Below are 9,943 nucleotides of genomic sequence, written 5' to 3'. Positions count from 1 at the left end.
AGTGTCCAGGGTTAGAGGTTCCCAGTGCATCAGTGGTTTTGCCCACACACTTCTCACCCTCGTGGCACCCAGAAGGGCTGATTGTATCTTGCTGGTGAAAGTAGGATCACAAAGTCTTTCTTGGCTCAGAGTTATAGCCCTTTTCATGCCTTTCTTTGCACATGGGGGCTTTGAGACTCTCCCAGTTTTGCATTGTTTATATTGTTTAAAAGCTTGAGGAACTGGAGCATAACAGTTTTGTATGATTAGTCCATTTCCTGATTAGCTGCCACCTCACCCCCATTTATTTTTGAGGGGCAATTTAATGATCACTTTGCGCACAGGCAGTGTTTTGCAACTGTAGGTAAAACAGAAAATGGGCACTCAGATAAATCTGTCAGAGTTCTAGGAGAATGTATAGAAATGTCAGTAATTCTAACATTAAAATTACTTCTAGTTTATAGCTGAAATGCACAACAGAAGTTGACGTTAAAGTGCAATTGAGTGGCCACTGCAAGTGAAGGACTCTGAGGACCCTTCATGGAGTGGGATTCTTTTCTCCTTGGAGAAGCAGCCAATGTAGTCATTTCTGTGCTGGCTTTGGGGAAAGAGCTGAGATTTTTCAGTAGCAAATTTGCAAAATATAATAATGTCTGCTGCTAAAACGTGTGGTGCCAGAAATCTCACTAAGCTGGTGAGCCAGAATCTGGGTTGAACTGGTTGAATTTTTAGGGGAAGACTTCTTGAATGATCCTCTACCCAAAATCCCACGTCAACAGAAAGCTGGAATGTCAGGCAGAAGTCTAGAACTCTCTTTCTTCACACCTAGTTTTCTTGAAGTGGGAACATGGGGGGCATTTCAGCATTTGAACCCCCACTTACAAGTATGAAGTATTACAATGCAAACAAATTTAGGATACATTGGAAGCTAGGACTTGGTTAAATAGACAATAAACATCATAATCCAACACAGCACTGCAAATATGCTATTAACGCTGTAAAACTGGGAAGTCTCTTTGTTATTCTTGAACCAGAGTGCCTTGCCAACATGCTGTCTATCCCTTTCTGCCAGGGCCGTGCTTCCTTGTATAGCAATGATTGTAAGCAACATGCATCTGATTATTAATTTTGTAGTGCTGAGTTGCATGAATTAGTAATTTTCAACCCCTAATACAGTATATCAAGTATAAGGGGTTTTTTTAATGGATGCTGAGGCATGAGGGGACAGCATATAAAAGTTTTAAATAAAAAAAATATTGTGTGAAATGGTAACTGGCTGTACCCCTCTCCTGGCTCCAGTGAGATGGTGAAATGAAGAAATTTACAGAATGGTGTATAATTCTTGCACTTGGGGCATAGGAATAGCTGTCATAAGTACAGGTTAGGGGACAAGTGGCTGGAGAGCAGCACTTGTGAAAGGGACCTTGGAGTGCTGGTTGACTGCAGGCTAAACATGAGTCAGCAGTGTGACGTGGTGGTCAAGAGGGTGAGCGCCACCCTTGGTTGCATAGCCAGAAGCATCGAGAGAGGTATTACTACCACTCTATATGACTCTGGTGCGCCCGCAACTGGAGTATTGTGTTCAGTTTTGGACCCCTCATTACAGGAAAGATAAAGCCAGGTAAGAGTCAGTGTAGCTTAGGGCCACAAGGTTGGTGGCCCATTTGCAGGGGATGCCATATGAGGCGAGACAGAGGGAACTGGGTCTCTTCAGCCTGGAGGAGACTCAGAGGGGATATGTTGGCGACATACAGGTATGTGAGGGGATGTCACATGGAGATGGGTAGAGACCTGTTCTCCCCTGCAGAGGAGGGCAGTATGGGCTCCAACGGAGCAAAGCTCAGGGAGCCAAGGTTCCATTTAGATGCCAGGAAGCACTTCCTGACAGTTAGGACCTCGAGGGTGTGGAATGGGCTTCCATGGGAGGTGGTTGAGGCCCCATCGGTAAGGGTGTTCAAGGATAGGCTAGACATGCACATGGTGGGCATGTTGTGAGCGGAGCTGGCTGGAGACGGGGGTCAGACTAGATGGCCTGGGAGCCCCCTTCTGATTCGCTCTGTTTCTATCATTTCCTACATAAAGTTGAGAAATTATTGATTTTTGGTAGATAGATCTTAACCCTGACCTATATTTCAGTCTAAAACTTCTAATGTTAATTAAATGAATATAGGGTTTGTTACATCTAGATGACTATGAAACATGTGGATATTTTATAGGACTCTATTAACAGCAATGTGTTTGTGCATGCGTGCACACGTGCGTGTGTGTGTGTGTGTGTGTGTGTGTGTGTACATGCACACGTGTCAAGCTTAAAGAAAAATGCAGTATTTACTTTTGGTCAGTTAAATTATAGAGTGAACTTGTTGTCTTTATCTGCTGAAAGGGTATTAAACTCAATGTATTGATTCTTTGTAGAAATGAAATGCTCGCGGGCAGCTAATTATCAACTCGTCTGTTTTATTTTTAAAACAAAGTATTTTTAGTTTTAGGAAGAAGCCATTTAAAATTAGCATCTACAAGGAATACTAGAGATTTTCAAACTCACCAAGCTACCAACCAACAGTGACAGAAAGGAGCATGCATTTTACAAATTATACAACACATCAACACTCATTTGCATTTCTAGTGGCTCTAAAGTTGCTCTTCTAGTTGCTCTTGGTGGAAATTGCATTCTTTGCTAGATTAGAGCACTTCACTGTTTATAATGGAATTGAATTTAAGCCACTCTGCATTTTTATTCAGGAAATTGTTTATCTGGCTGCATTAGGCACACCCAATGCCATCTCACCTGACTTTTTGTGTTTGCATATGTCCCCTCATGTTATACTGAAAACTGCTTTATAATTTCCCTTGAGTTTAAGAAGCTGCTTTTGCCCAGATAGCCTGCAGTGCCAACAATGCTATGGAGGCAATTAAGTAGTTTCTTGAATCATGGCCTCTGTGCAAAGGCTTGGAACATAAAATGATAACTTTGACTAAAGATGTAGAAAAATTATGGGATGGGGCCCTCTATTGACCAGTTTTCTTTCTCACCCCCCATGTCACAAAGTCCAAAATTTACCTGTTTGTGCAGTTGGAGAATAACTGAACTGAATGAATTTTCATTAAATGAAGATTTTCATAAATGAATTTTCCCTCTAAACTGTGTTTACAGGCACAAAGTTTAGAGGGCGGGGTCTTTAATTCCTTAAAAGGAAGAAAAAGATGAAGAAGAGGCTTGCAGAGTTAAGTTGAAGGCTTTTTCTCAGAGTCTTTACTGCATACCCAAGACTTCTGAGCATACCTGGTGCCTGCATTACTGGTTCTAGAAAATGTAGTTCTACTTTATGGCTCATTTTAGTCCATCAAAGGCTTTTAAAACAAAAAATCCCTCTCCAGCTGCTTCCAGAGAGAGGGCCACCAATCATTGTTCTTCCACTGTAAACTTCAAACACACAAGCAGAATTGCTGTGAACCATCCATACTTCATGAATTAATCATTCATTTGGGGTTTTGGGTTTTGGTGGGGGTTGGGGGGTATGTGCATCCTGCCCCGTGGTAGGTATGACTGGCATGTGGACACTGTTGTCACCTCCCTCACTGGTCAACTCACAGACCCTTCTGACATTTGAAGCAAATGCTTCTTAATCCCATTTAACACCCCGTACTCCATGTGTTTTTGAAGCAGTGCAATTACAACCTTTTTAAAAAGTTGTTTTTAAAGGATGTGGGTAGTCCAGGGTAAGGGGATTGCTATGCTTACTTCTGATTAAGCACTATTATAGATCAGGATGTAAGTTCCATTAATTTGACTTAAGAATACCTGCTTCTTTCCATACTAGTCAATTTCACAACCAATGCAAACATCACAACCTTATCTAATCGGTTTTACAACCCCAGAAAAAAACACCAGGACTGTTTTTCCCTCCTTGATAGTTGTGCTAGTCAGCTGTGAAAATTAAACTTTTCAAAAAAAAAAAAAAAGTGACTGTAGCACAGGACTGGAAGACTGAAACCTGACAAGCAGAATCTGCAGATCTGCTGTTTTTCATATAATGTAGCAATTAAATGGCTATGAAGTGTGTGGAAACCTAACACACCCACACCTGCAAAGGGATTGTGCTGTTATCCACTCCTCAATGAATTTTTTGCAGTAAAAACAAAACAAAAAGGTGGAAAGCCGGGCCATTGCAGTTGGCTTGCATAACCATCTTGGCCCCCATAAAATGATATGAAAGTGTCATAGTGATCCCATCACTGTTAACCACGTTCTCTACTCTTTCTCCCTACAAGTTGAACATTTGGGAGGTTCAGAAGAGCAAAACTGCAAGATGAAACAGACGGGGATAACTGTAGGAATTTTGGCAACCCCAGTCTTTGTGAGCTTTGTTTGAGGAAATTTTCCACTTATCTAAAAATTATCCAAAATGCCATAGAAAGACCCAATCATTCTGACTTCAGATAGGCAAATCATTCCCATCTCCAATATGCACTTAATTCACTTGAACTTTACATTTGCAGTATAATTTGCACATTTACTAAGTGTTAATTTGCTATATACTGTTGCTTCCTACAGTTCCCCCTTGAACGTACACTCACTGTCAAATTTGTGTGTTTGCTACTCCAACATTTTTGAAACGACTCTGGCACCATACAGGGACTGAAAGGAACATTTAAGGATAAGAGGCCAGGGCCCATAGCAAGAACTGTACTGTGACAGTTGACCCAAAACACAGCTGACTGAAACTGGGATCAAGTTATAACATTATACTGTCTTTATGAAATAACAGACCCATGCATGTAGCTATTAGAGTGTGCCATACTGAATCCAACCAAAGGCCATTTCGGCATCCCATTTCCAAGAGTCTTCAATCACATGTTTCTGGAAAGTCTCCAAAAAGACATATAGTGGTAGTGGTAGTACTACCTCTCTCGATCTAGAAGCCACCCTTCTGGCTATGCAACCAAGGGTGGCGTTCGCCCTCTTGACCACCACTTCACACTGCTGACTCATGTTTAGCCTGCAATCAACTAGCACCCCAAGGTCCCTTTCACAAGTGCTGCTCTCCAGCCACTTGTCCCCTAACCTGTACTTATGACACCTATTCCTATGCCCCTAGTGCAAGACGTTGCACTTATCCACATTGAACACCATCCTGTTGTCTCCTGCCCACTTCCATAGTCTGTCCAGATCCTTTTAGATCTGTAGTACCTGCTCCTCAGTTGTGGCCACTGCCCCAGTTTTAGTGTCGTCTGTGAATTTGATCAGCAGACTGTTCACCCCTTCTTCCATGTCGTTGATAATATCCAGCAATTGGTATTAAGAGGCAGTTTAAAGTGGAGGCAACAAAATGGGATTACACATAACAATTCAAGTTCACTAAAGAAATCAAGAAATTCACTGATTCTAGTTCTCAGTATATTATGAATATTCTTGGATGACTTTGGGTATAATTGCCTAAGGAGAAGCCTACTAATGAAAGATTGGATATATAACGTGTGCAGCATTTAAAGGAGAGGGGTATGTGTATTAGTCAGAAAAAAAATATAGGTAACTGTACTTGACTGAAATTTGTTCAGAAGTTCAAATCATGTCCACAGAGCAAATACATGGAAACCATGGTGCCCTCATATATCTGGGGTTAAGATGCAGCAATCAGAACTGTACACAGTATTCCTGGTGCGATTGCCCTATAGATAAAAATGTTGCAATATTGGCAGTTTGTTTGTCCCTTTCCTAATGATCCATGGCATAGAATATGCTGGTTTGGGAATAAATGAACATTTGAAAGAAGGCTCTTTGATCGTTGTCAGCCTGAATTGCCCTCTCACTTGAAGTACCAGCTGACATGCTTTAATCACTTGGTGACGGTTCCTCCACTTTTATTTTATGCAGTTTCATGCTACTGAGCTATGCTGAAAATATCATGCCCCAAACCAACCCGCGTCAGAACTAAGCGAGCACTTTCCTCTGGTCGGACAAAGGCCCTCATTTTCAGCTTGCTCACTGGGAGGAAGCTCTGTTGAACACAGTGAGGCCTCCTCCTAAGCAAACATCCACAAGATGTTGTTGTTGTTAGTTGCGAAGTCGCATCCAAAGTCGTGTCCGACCCATCGCGACCCCATGGACAACATTTCTCCAGGCCTTCCTGTCCTCCACCATCCCCTGGAGTCCACTCAAGCTCCCACTAACTGCTTCAGTGATTTCATCCAGCCACCTCGTCCTCTGCCGTCCCCTTCTTCTTTTGCCATCTATTGTTCACAGCATTAGGCTCTTCTCCAGTGAGTCCTTCCTTCTCATTAGGTGGCCAAAGTATTTGAGTTTCATCTTCAGTATCTGGCTTTCTAATGAGCAGTCAGGGTTGATCTCCTTGCAGTCCAAGGGACTCGCAGGAGTCTTCTCCAGCACCACAGTTCAAAGGCCTCTATTCTTCGGAGCTTCCTTTTGGTCCAGCTTTCACAGCCATACATTAGTCAAGTGTCCTTTTTCTAACAAAGATCAGGCAGATGCTTCCTACAAGCCCAAAAGCAGCACAGGAAGGCAGCATCCCCAAGTCATGCGGTATGTTCAAAGGCAACACTGAATACCTTCCATTCACACATCAGGAGATACCTCTCCATTTCTCCTCAGAATCCTGCTTATCTGACTAGATGTGAACATCTTTATAACATTCTGCTGCCTATTTAATAAACCATGGCCCTTTAAGAAGGCACTTATGCTAATTAATAACAAAAATGTATGCACTTGCAAGAGAAACTTCATAAGTGCCAACAGTGTTTTAAGAACTGTGAGCACAGTATGACTTAAAACTTCTTAGCTTAGCCTGAAATTAGTAGTGCTTTATATTATTTTGCAGAAGGAAGTTTTAGTCTTGGTATAAGCTGGAAAGCTTTCAAGAGAATAGAATGGAGAGGGAGAGATAACAGAAAATTGTTTTATTGTGTGTGTTTTCTGATATCTGAGAAAAGTTTATCTATCATTAGTGGAAAGTTGCTTTCAATAAATAACATTTTAGATTATGTTCATTAATCAGACACTTGAAATTAAACTTGGCTTCACCCCCACCCCAAGCTTCCTCCAAGCCATGTGGATAGTGCTCACCTATTGAATGGGTGAACTAACAACTTAGGAATCACCAAACAAAATGACATCATCACCATCATCCCCACCTTTCTTCTTTTTGCAAGAAAGGTGGCTTTCAAAGTTCTCCTTTCAATCTTACCTTCACAACAACAACCCTGTGAGGCGGGTTAGGCTGAGAGACTGTGACTGGCCTGAAGTCACCCAAGGAGCTTCATGGTTGAATAGGGACTAGAAGCCAGATCTCCCAGGCCCTAGGCCAACACTCAAATGAGTGTGCCACACTGGCTGTCACCAAAAGAGAACACAGATTTGCACAAACCCGTTCACCTTTGAAATTAATAGTCTAATTTATACTGAAGTACAACAAGTCTCATCAGAGTGGGGAAACCAAGAGATCAAACCACCCAGCCCTGGGACATGGCTGAGGAGAGAAAATGGCCCCCAGAACTCCCAAAGTTGTTCACCCTTCTTTCCCACATCACATGCCTTCCCCTTCCCTTGTTGTGGCCCCACTCCTCTCCCCTGGCCTTCACCGCCCTGACGGGATCAGTTCTTTGGCGAGCCGCATGGCCAGAGGAAGCAGTCAGTGGGGCTCCATCATGGCTCCCAGTGGCTCCACCCACTGCCCTCTGGATCACAGAGTGACATGGGAGTGGGCCAGACACACACCCACACACGCACCACTGTGTCTTTGTGGCAGTTGCTGCAACAAGAATATGGGACTGGCAGGGCTCATTGGAGCCCTGGATGCTTGGGGGAGCCCTGCCAGCCACAGTCTTGCCCCAGGCAGCCCTGTTGGATTGTGCCCCAAGCCTCACTAAGAGGAAGCATTTTGAAGGAGGTAGCCATAACAGGCAATTCCCACAATTTATATGCACGAGCATAGAAGATACATACAAAATAATGATGAGGTTAATAACTTCATCTCCTATTATAAAACCTATAAAACTGAGTATCCCCAAAAGAACAAGTACCCCATTTACTATGTAAGAAGTATTGGCCTGTATTAAAATTATAAAATTTGTAAATGTCATAAGTTGCCCTAGGGATAGATACTTTAGAAGAGCAGTTAAAAGGTTTATTTAATGGTTGTGTTAAATATGTAATGATTCTTAAATTCTAGAATGGAGGTAGGATTGTGCTGATTCAGAAAAAAAGGGAGATGATCTTTTATCACAACTGTATACTGTTCAATATTTCACAAATGTCCTGGCCAAGGTACAGAGGCTTATCCAATTCAGAAATGACATGAAGCTGGGAGGAATAGCTCACACCACAGAAAACGACGATACAAAAGGACCTAGTCAAGCTGGGACACTTGGCAGAATCTAACAAGTTGGAATACGACGGCAACAGATATAACGTCTTGCAGTGCTTTAAATGGTGCCATCTTACCAACACATCAAAGCCCTGGGTATGGGGGGAGAGATGGCGTGGCAGCAGGACATCAGTAAAGTGCAGAGTGGATCTTGTGTTAAATACTAGTGAGCAGCAGGATTGGCTGCTGTGAGAGTGAATGCGTTAGTGGAAGCATGGCGTCCAGGCCGCAGGAAGGAATAATCCCATTCTGTTCTGAGTCAGACTGCTGCAGTTTAAGAACGGCATTGACAAATGGGCACACACACAGAGAAGAGTGACCGGAATGATGACGGCTCTGGCAACTGAGTGCTGTGAGGGATATTGGCAAGAACTGGATCTGTTTAGCCTGATGAGACAAAGGTGAAGGGGAGGCAGGGCAGCGCTCTTCAGAGCAGAAAGGCTGTCACAAGGCCGGTAATAAAGCCCACTTGTTCTCTTTTGTGGCAGAGGCCAGGAGCCAAACCAGTGGTGGGCACGGCAAGGAAGCAGATCTTGGTTAACCACTGGAAGACATTTCCTAGCAGAGAGAGCTGCTCAGTTGTGGAAGAGATCCTGACAATACTCAGGAGGAGATGGATTGTCCTTTAGTGGAAGCGTTTCAGCAGAGGCTGGATGACACTCCGTCGGGATGGCTGCAGTGCGCTCCATGTAGTTGCCTCGAGGCTGGCCCAGAAGCTGGAGCTGGTGTTGAAGCAGCATGTGGCAGCTTGCCTCTTGTCAGGAGCTACCCCTTTTCAGCATGTAACTCTTTGTCAAGAGAGTGCCACCGGCTGTCTGTTGACTACTGGAACACGGTTCTGCTACTAAGGTAGCAACTTGGGACCAGGATGTTACAGACAGTGCCTTCCCTTGTCAGCCTACCCAGCCGATGGCTCTGCATCAACCCAAGGCCTGCCCCCTGAGGCCCACCAGGGGTAGATCCTTCCATGTGGGGGCTCCCTTTCCATAAAACTCCCTCCCTCCAGAGGTCCCACAGGCGCCACCACTGCGCCACCTGGGCTGCCTATGGAAGACATCTTTGTATCCAGCAGGCTTCCTTGATTGACCCACCAGCAATTTATGGCATTTTTAATGTTCTATTCTTAATATGTTTGACTATGGTGTTTTAATTTTTTTAATCTTATATTAGCTGCCGCTCCAAAATCTGTCTAGCTGTGGAGCAGCATAGAAATGTTGCAAATAAATAAATGCTGCAGCTACATCTTTCATTCCAGAGGCTGCTCTGAGCAGGGGTTTGGACTAGATGATCTCAAAGCCCGTCCAAATTTATGATTATGACCCTTAAGCAGATTGGCCCATTTCAATCCCATATCAGGGCTCTAGCATCTGTGGAATGCTGTGGTTAAAGGATTGAATGAGATCATGGGTGAGTTTGCATGACACAACAACCCACGCCATGCATGAGCTACCCAATGTGGGTTCTGTGTGAAACAGCCCAAAGTGCAGCTGGCAGACAGTGGGTCGCCCCTGCTCTGTCCTCCTGTTCTCTCCCTCTCCCTTGCTGACATCAAGCCCTTCCCCCTTTCCCTTTTTTCACAGGGT

This window comes from Varanus komodoensis, unplaced genomic scaffold (genome assembly GCF_004798865.1).
Source record: "Varanus komodoensis strain SLA01 unplaced genomic scaffold, ASM479886v1 scaffold60, whole genome shotgun sequence".
NCBI classification, from domain to species: domain Eukaryota; kingdom Metazoa; phylum Chordata; class Lepidosauria; order Squamata; family Varanidae; genus Varanus; species Varanus komodoensis.
This window is presented reverse-complemented; position numbering follows the sequence as displayed.